This window comes from Emys orbicularis, chromosome 3 (genome assembly GCF_028017835.1).
Source record: "Emys orbicularis isolate rEmyOrb1 chromosome 3, rEmyOrb1.hap1, whole genome shotgun sequence".
NCBI lineage: Eukaryota > Metazoa > Chordata > Testudines > Emydidae > Emys > Emys orbicularis.
In genome coordinates, this window is record NC_088685.1 from 188,277,522 (window position 1) to 188,297,258 (window position 19,737).

Sequence of the window (19,737 nt, forward strand, 5' to 3'; positions counted from 1 at the left end):
CCCTGGAAAAGCTACGCCCATACGTTTGGGGACGGCCTTTCCAACTACAAACCGACCATGCAGCGCTAACGTGGCTTCATACCGCCAAGGGAAAAAACAAAAAACTTTTTCGGTGGAGTTTAGCTCTTCAAGATTTTGACTTTGAAATTCAACACATTTCAGGGGCTTCTAACAAAGTGGCTGATGCACTCTCCCGTGAAAGTTTCCCAGAATCAACTGGTTAAAATCGTCCTTGAAATGTGAAAAATCGTGTAGTTTTTACCTAAGTAGTAGTATATGTAAGGGTGTATGTGTTTTATTAATCTGTTTATTCTAAAGTTTAGACAGAAATCACAGCCAGTGCGGTCCAACACTGTCTGAGATTTGGGGGGCGTGTCATAAACAGATAGTTAAGGGTTAATGCCTCTTTTACCTGTAAAGGGTTAAGAAGTTCACCTAGCCTAGCTGACACCTGACCAGAGGAACCAATGGGAGGACCAGATGGTTCAAAGGGAAGGAGGAAAGTTCCCTTTGTCTGTTAAGTTTCACTTTGGACCGGAGGGGGAAATCTCCAGAATTCAGCCTCTTATTAAGTAGTGAGTATTAGTGAAGGAAATAAATAGGTTTATGTTTATTTCTTTGTAACCTGTCTTGTGCAATTAGAGGAACAGTCAAATTGGGTATTTTGGGTATTTTTTTTTGTGTAACTAAGGGTTTGCCCAGGGGAACATCCTCTGTGTTTGGAATCTGTTGTCTGTGAGAGTAGCTGGTATGCTAATCTCTCCCAGAGGGTTTTCTTTTACCTTTCTTTTTTTTTAATTAAAAGCCCTTTTCTTAATACCTGATTGATTTTTCCTTGTTTTTAGATCCAAGGGGGTTGGATCTTGATCCACCAGGAGTTGGTGGGAGAAAGGAGGGGGATGGTTAATTTCTCCTTGTTCTAAGATCCAAGGGGTTTGGATCTGTATTCACCAGGGAATTGGTGAAGAGTCTCCCAAGGCTACCCAGGGAAGGGAATTAGCACTTTGGGAGTGGTGGCAGCGGACCAGATCTAAGCTGGTAGTTAAGCTTAGAAGTTTCATGCAGGCCCCCACATTTGTACCCTAAAGTTCAGAGTGGGGAAGCAGCCTTGACAGCTGGGCAAGGGTATTCAGTATCCTTTTGATGGACTAGGTTGTTATTTTGAGGTTAACAAGTTAGATTTTTTTTGTGCCAGATCCTTACCTATAGGGTGTAACTCAATTGACTTCAGTAGCGCTATACCAAGTTATACCACCTGAACATCTGGCCCTTTGACTTTTCATGGCTAGAACTTTCCATTATTTGTATGCTGAAAAGAAGACACTATTTCTAGATAGAGAAGTCTGTCTGCCAGGATGTTAGCAGTTCAATTGTCTTTGGGGCTTTTTACACAGATGAATGACTGAGTGTTTTATGTTTAAAATATAGTTCTGGTTGGTCATGCCAATAGAAATGTGCAGTATGGACCATCAAATAATGGGTGAGATACTCACCTGGTGTAAGTCAGCATAGTTCCATTAACTTCAATGGATTTACACCAGTTTACATCAGCTGAGGATCTAGCCCTGCATTTATAGTGACTAAGTATATAATTTTCAATAGGGCTTATGTGACTCAGCTGCCTACGGTCCAAATCTTTGGTGAATGACTCTTTCAGACAAGTGCCCATATTTGTGTGTGAAAAAGAGCATTCTTTATTTGTTATTTGCTATTAGTTTTTCTCCCATTTAAACAAGTCATTCAGTCCAAGAGCAAAGGGCACTATGTGATGGAGGTGGTCAGTCATATACCATGAATATAGTGTACAGCTGTAAACAGCTCAAACTGAACATGTTTCAGATAAATTGTTCAAACAATTATGAAGAGCAAACAAATTAATAAACAATGTTTGTTTTCAATCAACAGCGTTTCAACTAGAACCAACATGATCATAGTAAATGTCACAAGTCTGATTAAACAAACAGGAAAGTAATATGCTTTGATCATTTGATATTTTTTTTGTTCTTTTTATTATATGAACTAATCCCATCTATTTTCAAAAAATCAGTCTTTATAATGAATAGCTTTGAATCAGGCTTTGATTCTTAATCAATAAGATTGCAGTTGATCCTGTATTCCTTGTGCAACTCTCTCTTGGCTTCTGTGGGAGTTTTGGGTAAGAAAGGAAGGGTCAGGCTCACAGATTTCTTTTAACAGTTAGAACAGGCCTGCACAACTCGTAAAGCGGCGAGGGCCATATTACGCCAAAGAAAACAGCTGAGGGCCGAAACCCCCCGGCTCCGTGGAAACACCCCCCCAGCGCCGCCCGGCCCCGCGGAAACAAACCCTCCTTCCCCAGCACCGCCCCGCCGAAACAGCTAAGGTTTGGGGGGGAGGGGGTGTGATACTTTATTAAGAATTTTTCAATTAAATCAAACGATTTTTTAAATTATTTTAATTTTTTTTTATTAATCATGGAAAAATGAAAAATATCTGTTCCGTTGAAAGAAAACATTTGTACTTTTCATAATTACCTTGCAAATTTAATGAGAAATATTACATCTCTTTTCGGCAACAAGCTTGTCGCATTCGGGGGTCATATTTGAAGTGGATATTTTCATAATGTCTTCCAAATGGTCGTCAGTCAGAGAAGAACGTTGCTTGTTTTTATTCATGTTCATGATGGAAAATGTTTGTTCACATATGTAAGTGCGTCCAAAAATGCTGAACGTTTTCAGTGCAACTTCATTGTCCAGACTTTTGTAGAAGTCCCGCAAGCTGCTTTCTCTGTGCTTATTTCGGTAAACTGTCGAACACTGAAGTTCAATAACCTCCAACTGCAAATCTAGTGGCACTTCCTCTGGATCCACAGAAAAGGGATCTTCAATCAGCTTCAACTGGATGTCTTCTTCTTTAGACAAAGTAAGTCTTCTGTCAAATTCTTCAATCAAAAGAATGATGTGCTTTGCGTATTTTTCTCCTAACTCGGCGTGTTTGTGCTGAGGGATACGCTGTGCACAAGTGGGAAAGTGACACATTTCACCTTTTGACAGCTGACTTCTGAAAAGTTTCAATTTCATTTTGAAAGCTTTCACTGCTGCACACATTTGAAATATAAGTTGATTTTTTCCCTGAAGTTGAATGCTGAGATCATTCAAGTGTGCTGTAATATCACAAAAGAAAAAGAGATCTTGATTCCGGACTCATTTTCAAGTTCTGGGAATTTTATTGGCCCATTTTCTAGAAATTTTGCTACCTCCTCTTTCAAAGCAACGAAACGCTGGAGCACTCTTCCTCGACTCAACCACCTCACTTCTGTATGGTAGATTAAGTCATTGCACTCGGTGTCTACCCCTTCAAGAAAGGCTCGAAATGTCCTATGTTTTAGTCCTCTAGAACAGATGTAGTTTACAATGGAAACTACCACTGACATTACATGCTCAAATTTTAAGACTTTGCTACACAAAACCTGCTGATGTATAATGCAGTGATGTTTGGTTATTTCTCTCCCGATAAATTCTTCAAGAAGAGTAACTGCTCCAACATTTTTTTGGCACATAGCTGGAGCACCATCAGTACAAATGGCCACCAAGTTTGTGAAATCTAATCCCGACTTATCATTCATGCACTTTATCACTTCACTGGAGATTTCTTTTCCGGTTGTGCGACCCATCATGGAGCACATGCCAGCAAGTTCTTCAGTAATTTCAAAGTTTTTATCAATACCTCTAATAAAAATAAGAAGTTGGGCGGTGTCTTTTAAATCGGTGCTTTCATCCATAGCTAGGGAGTAAAAGCAGAATTCACTGACTCTCTGCTTTAACTGATCACTTAGATTGGTAGAAATGTCAGCTATTCTCCGTACAGTCATGCGTGATAGACTGACATTCTCAAATATTCCCCTCTTTTCTGGACATAACTCAGACACAGCAATCAACATACACTTTTTTAATAACTCGCCTTCTGTGAAGTATTTCCCAGCAGCAGCAATTTCCTTAGAAATTTTAAAGCTTACTTTAGTAACTGTATCGTTCTCAGTGCTCACTTTCTTGAAAATTTGCTGTTCTCTACTAAGGTTTTTCGCTAAACTGGCTGCTTTAATTATTTTTTCATTTGGGCTCAATTTGGCGAGATTGGGATGCTTAGTTTCAAAGTGCCGCCGAAGGTTGTATTCTTTCGGAACGGCTAACGTTTCGCGACACACGAGGCACAGTATTTTGTCTTTGGAAATAGTACATAAGTATTTATTTGTCCATTCAGTGTTGAAAACTCTGTGCTCTGATTCTATTTTTCTCTTTTTCTTTTCACTCATGGTATCCATTATGAAGCTCAAGATTTTGTTGAATAAATTCACACACAAGGGAAACACTCACAGTCACACACAAAGAGAAGAGATATCTCACGGCGCATGGCACACTAGCAAGGCACTGATGGTGTGTGGAAGCCTGTAGGTCCAGGGGTCACTATATTACTGCACACAGCAGTCAATCAATGCAGTTGTAGATAAATCTCTGCATTATGCATTTTTGTATAACTTTTATATGACTTTGTATTGAACTTTTATTTCACTAGGAGGGTGGTGAAGCACTGGAATGCTTTACCTAGGGAGGTGGTGGAATCTCCTTCCTTGGAGGTTTTTAAGGCCTGGCTTGACAAAGCCCTGGCTGGGATGATTTAGTTGGGAATTGGTCCTGCTTTGAGCAGGGGGTTGGACTAGATGACCTCCTGAGGTCCCTTCCAACCCTGATATTCTATGATTCTATGATTCTTGGTACTATGTTATAGCGGGCTCCTAAGATAGTATAATTAAGGTAAAAGAAAAGTTTCTTCTGTGCAAATTTTTGAAGCAGAGTTCAAATTTGTGTGCCATGAGGCAAATGCGCCCAAGTGAGTAAAATGCTTATACATTTAAAAAGTTTTAATTTGCAATTTGTGTCAATTTATATGGGTTTTCAGATAAAGACATCATAAGTAAAAAAAGAAAAACAATGTGTTTTAAATTGAAAATTTTCCTAAAAAATATCAATAAATGATTATCAGCCAAGAATAAGATATGTAATTACAAATGCATTTTAATTTCCTTATTGGTCGAAATGTCAAAGACTGCTAAACTAACCTTACTGTTTTTCCCTGTGATGTTTTTCATTTGCCCATTCAATATAAACTCTGTCCAGATCTATCAGTCCTCAATCCAGCTGGTAACTCTTAATACACATCAGCACCCCACACAGAACCCCCACTCGCTAGTTTCCCAATACACACAGATTTCTCCTCCCTCCCTCCCAATGCCCTTCCCCACAGCCCCACCACCACAACTAAACAATGCCCCACACAGACCCCCAGTGCCCTGACACACACAGATCTCCCCCACTGCCCAGCACCCCCCAACAGGCCCCCACTGCCTAGCACCCCAAAACACACAAACCTCCCCCACTGCCCAGCGCCCTCCACACCCTCACAGCCCAGCACCCCCCGCACACCTCCCAGACACTCACTCCACCACACCCTTCCCCCTTCCCTGGCCACACTCACCAGCCCTGCTGGGAGGTCTCTGGCTCCTAGGGTGAGAGCAGCAAGGGGAGTCTCCAGTGGTGAGCTGGAGCCAGTTCGCACCGGTTCGCGGGAACCGGTTGTTAAATTTAGAAGCCCTTTTAGAACCAGTTGTCCTGCGCGGGACAACCGGTTCTAAAAGGGCTTCTAAATTTAACAACCAGTAAGTTGAAGTGACCAGGAGCGTAGCTGGGAGGGAGCAGAGGGAGCGGCTGCTCCCCCTGAGCACATTATCCAAAAGTGGCGCCTTAGGAGCCGACCCCATGGGTGCTCCAGCTCTCCGCCCCGCTCCCCGGCCCCAGCTCACCTCCGCTCGGCCTCTGAACACTCCGCCCCGCTTCTCCCCCTCCCCCCCGCTTCCCGTGAATCAGCTGTTCGCACGGGAAGCCTGGGAAGGCAGAGAAGCAAGCGGCGGCTTCACGCTCAAGCCCAGGGAGGCGGAGATGGCGCGGAGGTGAGATGGGGTGGGGGGAGCCGCCTGTGCCACAGCAGGTAACCCGGGGGGAGGGGCACGCAGGGGAACCGCTCCCCGCCCCAGCTCACCTCCGCTCCGCCTCCCTGGGCCTGAGCGCGAAGCCGCCGCTTGCTTCTCAGCCCTCCCAGGCTTCCAGCGTGAACAGCTGATTCGTGGGAAGCGGGGGAGCTGCAAGCTCAGCCTGACCCGGTGCTCCAGGCACTGCGCGGTGGTGGCGTGGCCCGGCTCCAGCCGAGCGGCGCGGCTGTAGCGCCACCAGCCACCTCCAGGCAGCGCGGTAAGGGAGCAGGGAGGGGGTGTTGGATAGAGGGCAGGGGAATTCAGGGGGGTGGGGGGTGGATAGGGGTCGGGGCGGTCAGAGGGCAGGGAACAGGGGGATTGAATGGGGGCAAGGGTCCCGGGGGGCAGTCAGGAAGGAGCAGGGGTTGGATGGGGCAGTGAGAGGCAGTCAGGGGCAGGGGTTCCAAGGGTGGTCAGGGGACAGGGAGAAGGGTTGGTTGGATGGGGCAGGAGTCCCGGGGGGCCATCAGGAATGAGAGAAGGGATTGGATGGGGCGGCGGGGGGCAGTCAGGGGACAGGGAAGGGGGTGGATGGGGCAGGGGTCCCGGGGGGGGCGTCAAGGAACGCAGGGGGTTGGATGGGGCAGGAGTCCCGGGGGGGTGGGCCAAAAAGCGCTCAGGACGGGGGCGGTGGCTGAGCCCTGTGTCCCGCTGGGGGGGGGCGAGGGCTCCTTGCCCGTGTCCCGCTTGGGGCAGGGGGGAGGGGCAGCGGCGCGCGAGGGCTCCGTGTCCTGCTTGGGGCCTGGGGGGTGCGGCGGCGCGCGCGGGCTCCGTGTCCTGCTTGGGGCCGGGGGGGGGGTGGAGGCGCGGCGGTGCACGAGGGCTCCATCCCCATGTCCCGCTTGGGGCAGGGGGGGCCGGCAGCATGCGAGGGCTCTGTGCCCGTGTCCCGCTTGGGGCGGGGGGGGGGGCCGGCAGCACGCGAGGGCTCCGTGCCCGTGTCCCGCTTAGGGCAGGGGGGCCGGTGGCGCGCAAGGGCACAAAAATATCCTTGCGCCGGCATCGGGTGGGGGGGGCGCCTGAAAGCCCCGCCCCCGCAGCTCTGATTGGGCTGGACTCAGCCACCCGCATTGCTGGCTCCTGTCGGCGGGCAGGCACGCCACCGGGAGCTGCCCCAGGAAGCGCCGCCACGCCAGCCTCAGGACTTTGGCGGTGATGGTGAGCGAGTGGTTAAAGGGCGTCCCGACCAATGTGCGGTTGGGACGCGAGACAGATGTGTGCATGGGGTTTAGAATCCCCCCACGGGCCGCACAGTGAGCCCCCATGGGCCGCATGCGGCCCGCGGGCCGTATGTTGTGCAGGCCTGAGTTAGAAGATAGTGCCTTTTATAAAAGTATAGTTGCCAAGTATAGTTATGTTGCACTTGTTATATCAACTTTGTTTTAATGTTCATGTTGTAAAAAGAATGTTTATTATGTATGGTGGCTTGATGCCAGTGTATCTTTGCAATAGACATCTCTGTGAGCTTTTTTTAAACTGATCTTTCCAACCTTTATATTTACTGTAGGAAATCCCAAACTTTTGTTATGCCTGCTCCTTGAGGTCCTTAGTGGCTGCTAATTGTGTGATTGCAGGAATAAAAATGAAAGAAATATGTTGTAATGGAGAAAGAGGCGGTTCATCTACAAAATATATTACAACTACTTATTTCAAAAGAAAATAAAGAGAGACATAAATTACTGAATGAAAGGGGAGATGGGTCTTCTAGCTAAAGAACAGGCACAGGATCTGGGTACTATTACTATCTAGCCAGACTTCTTGTGCAATGTTGGGTTCACTTGGGCCAACATTTTCAAGCCTGGGGGCCCAAAGTTAGGCACTTAAAGAAGCAGAGGCTTCTAGATTTTCAGAGGCACTGAGCATTCATCACTCCTAAGAAAGTCTGGCTTCCATTTGCTTGCCACCTCCCATTGCTAGCTTCCTGTGCTCAAGTTTGAAAAGTTTGGCATTAGCCTCCATTTTGCCATCTGTCAACTAGAAATAACTATTATTGGTAAGGAAATGATACAAATTATGATTTATTATGGTATACTTCAAATATTATAATTGTATTTTTTTAAAGCTCAGAATGGACCACTTAACCTTAAGCTAACCCAGAGCATTACCCTCCCTGTTGAAGGAAAAGGCCCAAGTAGGGACTATCGAATTGTGGAAGTAAATGCGTGGTTATGCAGGTGGTGTCAGAGAGAGGGCATTGGATTTTTCGACCATGGGATGTTGTTCCAGGAAGAAGGATTGCTAGGAAGAGATGGGATCCACCTAATGAAGAGAGGGAAGAGCATCTTCACAGGCAGGCTTGCTAACCTAGTGAGGAGGGCTTTAAACTAGGTTTGCTGGGGGATGGAGACCTAAGTCCTGAGTTAAGTGGGGAAGTGGGATACGAGGAGGAAACACAAGGAGGAGGGTGCAACAGGGTTCATACTGATTCATACTGAAAAAGTAGGGCAATTGGCTAGTTATCTTAGGTGCCTGTACACAAATGCAAGAAGCCTGGGAAACAAGCAGGAAGAATTGGAAGTCCTGGCACAGTCAAGGAACTATGATGTGATTGGAATAACAGAGACTTGATGGGGTAACTCACATGATTGGAGCACTGTCATGGATGGGTATAAACTATTCAGGAAGGAGAGGTAAGAGAGAAGAGGTGGAGGAGTTGCACTGTATGTAAGAGAGCAGTATGATTGCTCAGAGCTCCAGTATGAAACCGAAAAAAAGCCTGTTGAGAGTCTTTGTGCTAAGTTTAGAGGCGAGAGCAGCAAGGGTAATGTCGTGGTGGGCATCTGCTCTAGACCACCAGACCAGGAGGATGAAGTAGACTAGGCTTTCTTCAGACAACTAACAGAAGTTTCCAGATCACAGGCCCTGTTTCTCATGGGGGACTTCAATCATCCTGACATCTGCTGGGAGAGCAATACAGCAGTGCACAGAAAATCCAGGAAGTTTTTGGAGAGTGTTGGGGACACCTTTCTGGTGCAAGTGCTGGAGGAACTAAGGGGTCGTTCTCCTCTTGACCTGCTGCTCACAAACAGGGAAGAATTGGTAGGGGAAGTAGAAGTGGGTGGCAACCTGGGCAGCAGTGACCAAGAGATGGTCGAGTTCAGGATCCTGACAAAAGGAAGAAAGGAGAGCAGCAGAATACAGACCCTGGACTTCAGAAAAGCAGATTTAGACTCCCTCAGGGAAATGATGGGCAGGATCCCCTGGGAGGCTAATATGAGGGGGCAAGGAGTCCAGGAGAGCTAGCTGTATTTTAAAGAAGCCTTATTGAGAGTGCAGGAACAAACCATCCCAATGTGTAGAAAGAATAGCAAATATGGCAGGCGACCAGATTGGCTTAACAGTGAAATCTTTGGTGAGCTTAAACACAAAAAGGAAGCTTACAAGTGGTGGAAACTTGGACAGATGGTTAGGGAGGAGTACAAAAATATTGCTCAAGCATGCAGGGATGTAATCAGGAAGGCCAAAGCACAATTGGAGTTGCAGCGAGCAAGGGATGTGAAGGGTAACAAAAAGGGAACTCAATGCTTTCTGCAGAAAAGGACCTAGGGGTTACAATGGATGAGAAGCTGGATATGAGTCAACAGTGTGCCCTTGTTGCCAAGAAGGCTAACAGCATTTTGGGCTATATAAGTAGGGACATTGCCAGCAGATCGAGGGACGTGATCATTCTCCTCTATTCGACATTGGTGAGGCTTCATCTGGAGTACTGTGTCCAGTTTTGGGACCCACACTACAAGAAGGGTGTGGAAAAATTGGAAAGAGTCCAGCAGAGGGCAACAATTATGATTAGGGGGCTGGAGCACATGACTTATGAGGAGAGGCTGAGGGAACTGGGGTTATTTAGTCTCCAGAAGAGAAGAGTGAGGGGGGATTTGATAGCAGCTTTCAACTACCTGAGGGGCGGTTCCAAAGAGGATGGAGCTCGGCTGTTCTCAGTGGTGGCAGATGACAGAACGAGGAGCAATGGTCTCCAGTTGCAGTGGGGGAGGTCTAGGTTGGATATTAGGAAAATCTATTTCACTAGAAGGGTGGTGAAGCACTGGAATGGGTTACCTAGGGAGCTGGTGGAATCTCTATCCTTAGAGGTTTTTAAGGCCCGGCTTGACAAAGCCCTGGCTGGGATGATTTAGTTGGGGTTGGTCTTGCTTTAAGTAGGGGGTTGGACTAGATGACCTCCTGAGGTCTCTTCCAACCCTAATATTCTATGATTCTAAGGATCCTAGAGAGCACTCTTTCTAAATCTGTGCATGTTGTTCATATATAGTTGTTGTGTGGTATATACACTGGAAATGTGGTGTTTATATTCTTATTTTGCGTGAGGAATCTGTTGGGGCCCACTTTGATATCTTTTACTTTAAAAAAAAATCTGGGTAGTATACCTTTTAAGCTGGAAGTACCTCTATTTCAAGAATTAGGAAAGAGGCCTCATTAGCAATCATTTGCATTGTTGCACAGAGGGACTTTTAATGGTAGCATATAATATTGGTGTAGGCTACTTCAGCCCTCCAAGTGGGGATGACTTCAAATATTATAAAACAAGAATTAAGGAAGTTTAACTACAGAACCACATACAAGATAAGTGCTTGTCCACACAGCTATTTGCTGCATGGCAAGCTGGTGTGTACATCTATATTGCACCAGCCTGCTATCCACTAAGTGTCCGTGTGGACCCTGGTACTGCACACTAATAATTCTCTAGGGTGTTTTGACCTATGGCTGTTTGAAACAGAATTAGGTCAAAGAGCATTAGGGAACTTTTAGTGGCAGTAGCAGCATCCGTATGGCCAGTTAGCATGCAGCAAGCTACAGCGCTATAGATTTGTGCTCCAACTTGCCATGCACTAAATTGCCACAGAGACAAAGCCCTAAAATTCTGGCTTTGTCAAGAGCTACATGTCTGGTTTATTGTAAGTCAAAGTGTGACCCAAGCCATTGGGGTTAACAGAAGAGCTGATCAAAAAGAGAGTTAAAATGAGCAGTCTTGTTGAAATTCATTGACATTTCTAATTTTGAGGTGGGGGGGGAGGGGACGGAAAGGAACAGCATTTCTGTGAAAATGTTCATGAAAGTTCTCATTTTTCAGTCAGTTCCAGTTGACAGTACAGTCTTTCTTTTGTATGGCTTGGGTATGTAGCAACAATTACAAATGTATATCTAGGTTTGATAGCCAGAACATTGCTGCAGGCCCCCAGCAAAAGAATGAAGGAGATAATCGGATATGATGTGCTCCATCATTTGTGCCTGGTGACCTCAGTCACATACAGATGTTTGCCTCATTTTCCATTTAAAGAGGGTTTGTCCACATCTCCCATGAGATGTCCTGATGTAATTCAATCTGCACCAGTCTTTCCAACATAAATCAAAACCCAGTGGTTTCTCAGCAAGGGTCAACAACGAGCTGTTTATTTTTAGTGGTCAAAACGCTCCATGTCGCTCTCCACTGAGCCTCTGCAACAAACTTGAGTGTAAGGGTCTTGATGCGGTTCCATAGAGGGTAACGGGATTTTAATCTTGTCTTTGGCAGGTTCTGCAGGTCATCGTGCAATGGGATTCTGGTGTTAGCATTGACATGGGTGAGAAAGTGAGATGTCTGGGCAGCTGTTCTAATCTGTGGAGGCTGGATGTGCTATAGGACCGGGAGCCAGTCAATTTAAGTATCCTGGACACTATGCGCATGGAGTTATTGAGTTGAGTATCAAAAAGTTTAGTGTGACTGCTGTGAGACCATTCTGGCACACAGTATTCAGCCACAGAATATACCAAGGTAATTGTTGCGGTTCGTAGGCCTGTGAACTGGAGCCCCATGATGTTCCAGCCAATTTCCTGATAAGCATGACATGAGACCTGACCTTATCACGGGTGTTCTCAAGGTGTTGTCGAAAGGTCAAACTCCAGTCCAATGTAACACTGAGATACTTTGGTTAGCCTCATGGCTGACGCTCTCACATCAGAACTGCACATCAAGTTTGGTATGAACCATTTTATTATTCAGATTGAAAGCGGCTTTCAGATTAGGCCTAAGTTTCTAGCATTGGAAATAATCAGCCGTTGTGCTAAAATCTCGGGTTAGGATGCAGCTGGTGGTATGGTGGTTTGTGTGCTGAACAGCTAGGGCAATGTCATCCACATACATGAATTTCCTCAACTCTGTCGCTGGTATATCTGCAGTGTATAGATTAAAAAGTATCGGGGCCTGGACAGAGCCCTGAGAGATGCCTGAGTTAAGAGTTCTTGGTCTACTGACCTGGCCATTAAGGTGTACCTTAAAGCAGTGGCTCCCGGTCATTGCCACCAAGAGACAGAACATTCGCCAGCAGTGAATGATGCAGGAGATCTTGAGAAGGAGGCCCTGTCTCCAGACAGTGTTGTATGCCAAGGTCAAATCAACAAGGGTGATCCCTGTCTTCAATTTATGTTGGCATCCTGCCTCAGTGTGGCCAGTGAGTGAAGCTACTTGGTCACAGCAGTTCCTCTTCAGGCAAAATCCTCTCTGCTCTGCTGTGAGGATGTCTTCGATAATGTCAGACAGATGGCAGAGCAGTGCTCGTTCTATGAGCTAGCTGGTGGTTGAAAGGAGAGAGATGAGGTGGTAGCTGGCTGTATCTTCTGGGGGTTTCCCAGGTTTCAGTAGGGCAACTGTTGCCTATTGCCAGCTTGTTGGCACTTCTCCTGGTCTATGCACTATGGTAAAAAGGGCTGCCAGCTATTCCCGGCCCTATCTCCCCAGGTTCTTGAGAAACTCTGTAGGAATGCCATCAACAGATATGACCCCCATTTTCATGGTATCACAAATATATTTATCCTCACAATATCCCTGCAAGGGGTAGGGAAGTATTATCTCCATTTTACAGATGGGGAATTGAGGTACAGAGAAAGTAAGGGACTTGCCTAAGGTCACTCAAGAAGTTTGCAGCAAATCTGGCAACTGAACTCCAATATCCTGAGTCCCAGTCCAGAGTCTTAGCCGCAAGACTATACAGACACCCTACATTCTGCTATCATATCATGTTTGGACAGTGTGTATATGTAAGAACTTAGATACATTTGTTTTTTACTTTATCTTCTCTTGAAGGATCATGATCCATAAGAAAAACAACTTTTCAGACACAGCAAATAGACATTTTACTCCAGGAACTTTGACTATGTGTTTTTAAAAACTGAAAACTGGCTGTGACTGGATATTTTTAATTAAAAAAAAAAAACACTTCTCTATTTACAGCAAAGTTAATGTTCTAAATTATCAAAGGGGTAGCCGTGTTAGTCTGGATCTGTAAAAGCAGCAAAGAGTCCTGTGACACCTTATAGACTAACAGACGTATAGGAGCATGAGCTTTCGTGGGTGAATACCCACTTCTTCGGATGCGTGTAGTGGAAAAACTACACTACATGCATCCGAAGAAGTGGGTATTCACCCACGAAAGCTCATGCTCCTATATGTCTGTTAGTCTATAAGGTGCCACAGGACTCTTTGCTGGTTCTAAATTATGTCAGTATCAGTTCAAGTGTGGACATGGTGAGATAAATTAGTCTGCAGAAACACTATAGTGTTTCAAATGTAGGGCAAAATGCTGCTCAATAATATACACTTCTGTCCTCCATCATTTTCTGAGGTCTTCAGTGAGAACACTGTAGTTTTAAACAACTTGTTTTTAATTAGCTAACCAAGCTGATCCAACTCAGAAAATACACTGCACCAAATTCTGATTTCAGTTACACTGGTGTAAATCCAGAGTATAGAATCATAGAATCATAGAATATCAGGGTTGTGTTACCAGATTTGCCCGTTACTTTGGGGTATGTTCATTTATTCAGGTTACTCTTCTGGGGGGGGGGGGGCGTGTTCTGTAATTCTATCAATGTACTGCTTGTGTCACTTGTGTTTTTATATGGAGCTCTACTTCTCCCTTCTGCAAGTCCCCTCCCAATGGAGCTATCCTGCAGGACCTAGGTTCCCTAGGGCTGGGTTCCTCCAGCCCCAGAACCGGATGAACACCCACACACCCACACATACATTAACAGAGCAAGTCTGAGCGGACTGGGTCAATCAGCATTGTCAAGCTGACCCCTTATATGTCTTTGGACTCACTGGGCTGGAGGAAGCAGCACTTTCAAGCTGCCTCTTCTTATATGCCCCTGGGCTCCATGGACTGGGTCAAGCAGCACTTTCAAGCTGTTACCCTTATACATCCCAGATTCAGCACGTCCCTATCCCCACTCTCACATCACAATTGCACTGGCAGTAACGTACTTCATGAGCAAACCCCACAGTATTTTGGGCGCTGCAGGGATCTTTAGCTTAGGTAAAAAAAGCATTGCTGTAGAGTGAATGGGGGAAGCTAAAAACACAAAAGAGTAAAGTTCAGCAAGAGAGAAAGAAGCAACCAACTTAACCATAAAAATTGTTTATTGAATAATAGTGATAACTACACAAGGAGGGCTAAACCAACATAACATACATTATTAAAGGTTAATACCTAAGGTAGAAAGGAAAACAGAGACAGAGAGAAAGAGAAGGGGATCTCACAGCTCCCTGAAGCTTGAACTGGTCGGGGTAGCTCAGGATCCTGAGGGCAGGAGACAGGCAGAGTCCCCAGCAAGATCAGTCAGTAGAATATGGAGTCCCATATGCATATGGGAGTCAGTGGAACTGATGCATAGTTTGGATCTAAGCATCAGAACACTGACTGGAGGGTGAGTAGGAATTTTTGTAGGGAAAATACAATGGTTCAAGGGAGAACACTAGATTTGTTTATAGGTAAGCTGATGACTCAAGGATTTTCTTTAGGCTAGACAATAGGAGCTGGTCACTCTTGGCTATGGGTGGTGTTTTCTTCCAGGGAGCTCACAATGCAACTAGGCTGCCTCAGTATTTTCGATATCAATCAAGGATTCATTACTAGAATTGGTCTGATAATTGCTGAGCTGGATGTGTGCAGGCATAAGTTCATTAGCATCTGGAGCAGAGATTCCCATGATGTAGTGCTTCCCTGCTTTTTCTGGTCCCAGAGTTCAGTGCAGTTCTCTGTTCTCCATTCTGTATGCAAATTGAGATGTCTCCCTGCCCCATCTTTCATGCAGATGAGGCTAGGGGAGTTGTCTCTGTTCTTCATTCTGTATGCTAATGGAGATGTCTTAATCTTGTCACCCTTGTCAGGAGGGGTCTAGGTGTATCTCTCAACGCCCTTCACTGCTCTCTGCAAGTTTTTTTTCCCTCTGATGGGTTTTAGTTTAAGCAGAGGCTGGGGGGGGGGGGTGTCTTTCATGAGTCAGGCTGAATGCTGCACCCTGGTTCCCCAAGAACACAGACCTGACTGGTATCGGTTGGAAGGGACCTCAGGAGGTCATCTAGTCCTACCCCCTGCTCAAAGCAGGACCAATCCCTAACTAAATCATCCCAGCCAGTGCTTTGTCAAGCCTGACCTTAAAAACGTCTAAGGAAACGTCTTCCATCACCTCCCTAGGTAACCCATTCCAGTGCTTCACCACCCTCCTAGTGAAACAGTTTTTCCCAATATCCAACCTAACTCCCCTCCCCACTGCAACTTGAGACCATTACTCCTTGTTCTGTCATCTGCCACCACTGAGAACAGCCTAGACCCATCCTCTTTGGACCCCCCTTTCAGGTAGTTGAAAGCAGCTATCAAATCCCCCCTCATTTTTCTCTTCTGCAGACTAAATAATCCCAGTTCCCTCAGCCTCTCCTCATAAGTCATGTGCTCCAGACCCCTAATCAGTTTTGTTCCCTCCGCTGGACTCTTTCCAATTTTTCCACATCCTTCTTGTAGTGTGGGGCCCAAAACTGGACACAGTACTTCAGATGAGGCCTCACCAATGCCGAATAGAGGGGAATGATCAAGTCCCTCCATCTGCTGGCAATGCTCCTACTTAAACAGCCCAAAATGCCATTAGCCTTCTTGGCAACAAGGGCACACTGTTGACTCATATCCAGCCTCTCGTCCACTGTAACCCCTAGGTCCTTTTCTGCAGCACTGCTGCCTAACCATTCAGTCCCTAGTCTATAGCAGTGCATGGGATTATTCCGTCCTAAATGCAGGACTATGCACTTGTCCTTGTTGAACCTCATCAGATTTCTTTTGGCCCAATCCTCTAATTGTCTAGGTCCCTCTGTATCCTATCCCTACCCTCCAGTGTATCTACCACTCCCCCCAGTTTACGGTCATCTGCAAACTTACTGAGCGTGCAATCCACGCCATCCTCCAGATCATTAATGAAGATATTGAACAAAATCAGCCCCAGGACCGACCCTTGGGGCACTCTGCTTGATACCGGCTGCCAACTAGACATGGAGCCATTGATCACTACCCGTTGAGTCCGATGATCTAGCCAGCTTCCTATCCACCTTATTCATCCAGCCCATACTTCTTTAACTTGCTGGCAAGAATACTGTGGGAGACTGTATCAAAAGCTTGCTAAAGTAAAGGAATAACACGTCCACTGCTTTTCCCTCATCCACAGAGCCAGTTATCTCATCATAGAAGGCAATTAGGTTAGTCAGGCATGACTTGCCCTTCATGAATCCATGCTGACTGTTCCTGATCACTTTCCTCTCCTCGAAGTGCTTCAAAATTGATTCCTTGAGTACCTGCTCCATGATTTTCCCAGGGACTGAGGTGAGGCTGACTGGCCTGTAGTTCCCCGGATCCTCCTTCTTCCCTTTTTTAAAGATGGGCACTACATTAGCCTTTTTCCAGTCATCCGGGACCTCCCCTGATCACCATGAGTTTTCAAAGATACTGGCCAATGGCTCTGCAATCACATCCGCCAACTCCTTTAGTACCCTCGGATGCAGTGCATCTGGCCCCATGGACTTGTGCTCGTCCAGCTTTTCTAAATAGTCCCGAACCACTTCTTTCTCCACAGAGTGCTGGTGACCTCCTCCCCATACTGTGCTGCCCAGTGCAGTAGTCTGGGAGCTGACCTTGTTCGTGAAGACAGAGGCAAAAAAAGCATTAAGTACATTAGCTTTTTCCACATCCTCTGTCATTAGGTTGCCTCCCCCATTCAGTAAGGGGCCCACACTTTCCCTGACCTCCATCATGTTGCTAACATACCTGTAGAAACCCTTCTTCTTACTCTTAACATCCCTTGATAGCTGCAACTCCAAGTGTGATTTGGCCTTCCTGATTTCACTCTTGCATGCCCGAGCAATATTTTTATACTCCTCCCTGGTCATTTGTCCAATCTTCCACTTCTTGTATGCTTCTTTTTTGTGTTTAAGATCAGCAAGGATTTCACTGTTAAGTCAAGCTGGTCGCCTGCCATATTTACTATTCTCTCTACACATCGGGATGGTTTGTTCCTGCAACCTCAATAAGGATTCTTTAAAATACAGCCAGCTCTCCTGTAATGCCATTGAAGACAATGGTACCATACTCCAGTGATGTAATTGAGATTAGAATCTGGCCCATAGAATGCAGACATTTGCATTTATACAGTTAAAAGGAACTTTGCCTAAAAAGCCACCTTTTCTGATTAAAAGCTTGTGTAAGCAGAGTGTAGATGAGCTCTCCCCTGACATCTAGTGGTGAGCTGTGGAAAAAGACTTCAGAAACTGATGGATGGAGTGAAAATTACAGATACAAGCATAGATATCTATATATCTATGATATATCTGTAATTTTCACTCCATGCATCTGAAGAAGTGGTGTTTTTTACCCATGAAAGCTTATGCCCAAATAAATCTGTTAGTCTTTAGGGTGCCACCAGACTCCTCATTGTTTTTGTGGATACAGCCTAACACGGCTACCCCTCTGATCCTTAAGTACAAGTAGACTGTAGCCAGAGTACAGTAGCTTTTTTCTATACTGTAAGGCTTTACTGCAGGTATGGTAGCCTTACACTGAAAGAACACAATAACTAGGTAGAAAAATTATCTGTAAACAAGTATACAACACACTTTCTAAAAAAAAACTTGTCCTACCTTCCCCTCCCCCCCCCCCCCGATCACTTACCCATCTCTCTGTAAGAGTAATCCCATCACATGTTTTTAAGGGACTTAAGAGATGCCTTTATAATGTAAGTTGTATATGGAAAACATGTTGTCAATGTAATTTTTCCATTAATTGTTCAAAAGAAATTCTATGAATAACCCCAGTCACAAATAATGTCTTTTTTACAGTAACTGAGAAATGTGGCTAAAAACGCAATTTAAAATATGTATACCATAAAGGTTCTTAGAAAGCGGTTTGATTTTTAATAGTGGTTTAAGAGCAGATAATGAAACATTAATCATGTTTCAGAGAATTGGATGCATTTTGATAACCAATAGGCATTTTGAGTGGTACAGAAGATAGATTTCAATCATAAAATATTATTGCTACAATGATAGCTAAATTACATTCCATCAATATACATTTTCATGTAATATCAGAGGTGAAAGTGGGTAAGAAGTGGCCACCGGTATGGGCCTGTACACAGCCAACGTTAAAGCGTTGCCATGGCAGTGCTTTAATGTGGCTGCCCCTTTTGCCCCCCCCCCACCAGGGTCGCCGAGGGCAGGGGCAAAAGGGGCAGCTGCCCCGGGGTCCGGTGATTTAAAAAGGCCCAGAGCTTCCAGCTGCCGCCACCACTACCACAGCAGCAGCCGGAGCCCCGAGCCCTTTAAATCGCCACTGGAGCCCTGGGAGGCATGGGCCGGGCAGCGCTGAAGGGCTGGCTGGGAGAGGCTGACCCCCCCAGCCCCGCCCCTTCTGCCTGAGGCCCTGCCCCTTCCACCTGAGGCCCCACCCCTTCCAGGTACTGGTAAGACTTTTAAGTTACTTTCACTCCGTGTAATATCTACATAAGTTTTTATTGTGCATCAAGAGAATATTGGTATGCACAATAAAATACATTTGTGAAGAAAAAAATCATGTGCAGTATTAACAAGTCCCTTTGTTTTCAGATTTTATTTTGTTTAAAACTTCCCAGGAATTTATCAGTGTTTATTACCAAAAGTTAAAAATAGTTGAAAATTGGTACAAAATATTAACTTCACAGGTTTCAGGGTAAATATCAGGGCTAATATTGCGGAACAGGAAAACAGAAAAAAGCAACAAAGAGAAAAGTAAGTTAATGCTATGTTTATTTCGTAAGTGTAAATTAACACTACCTACACATATGCATACACGCATGTATACTTTCCACCACATTACCTTATTTTAATAGACAGCTTCCTGTTTACACTTAGATTTTATTATTAACATAGTCATCTACCAATGCAATGTATTGATTTTAACATAATCAGTATTTTCATGTACTTGAGTGATCTAAAATTCAGGTGAAAGTCAGTAAAAACACAAATAGCAACTTTCGTAAAGCCCAGGAATTTTTCATTAAAACCAGAAAAAAATGAAAACAAATGGCTTTAAGTATCAATAGCCTTATTGATGACAGTAATTTTTCAAAAATGAAATAAAATCAGACAATTCAGTCATGATTTAGAATCTTCCTTAGGCAAATTCTTGCAAGAGTGGGGGCCTATTTGTTTAACTTTAAGCACATAAGTAGTTCCAGTGAATTCAGTGAGACTATTTACATCTTAAAATTAAGCATATGCTTAAACCTTTGCAGGGTCCAGGCATTAGACTATATCTTGCTAACTTTGAACCCAAGCTCTGGGCTGGGGCCAGGGATGAGGGTTTTGGGGTACAGGAGGGGGCTCCAGGCTGAGG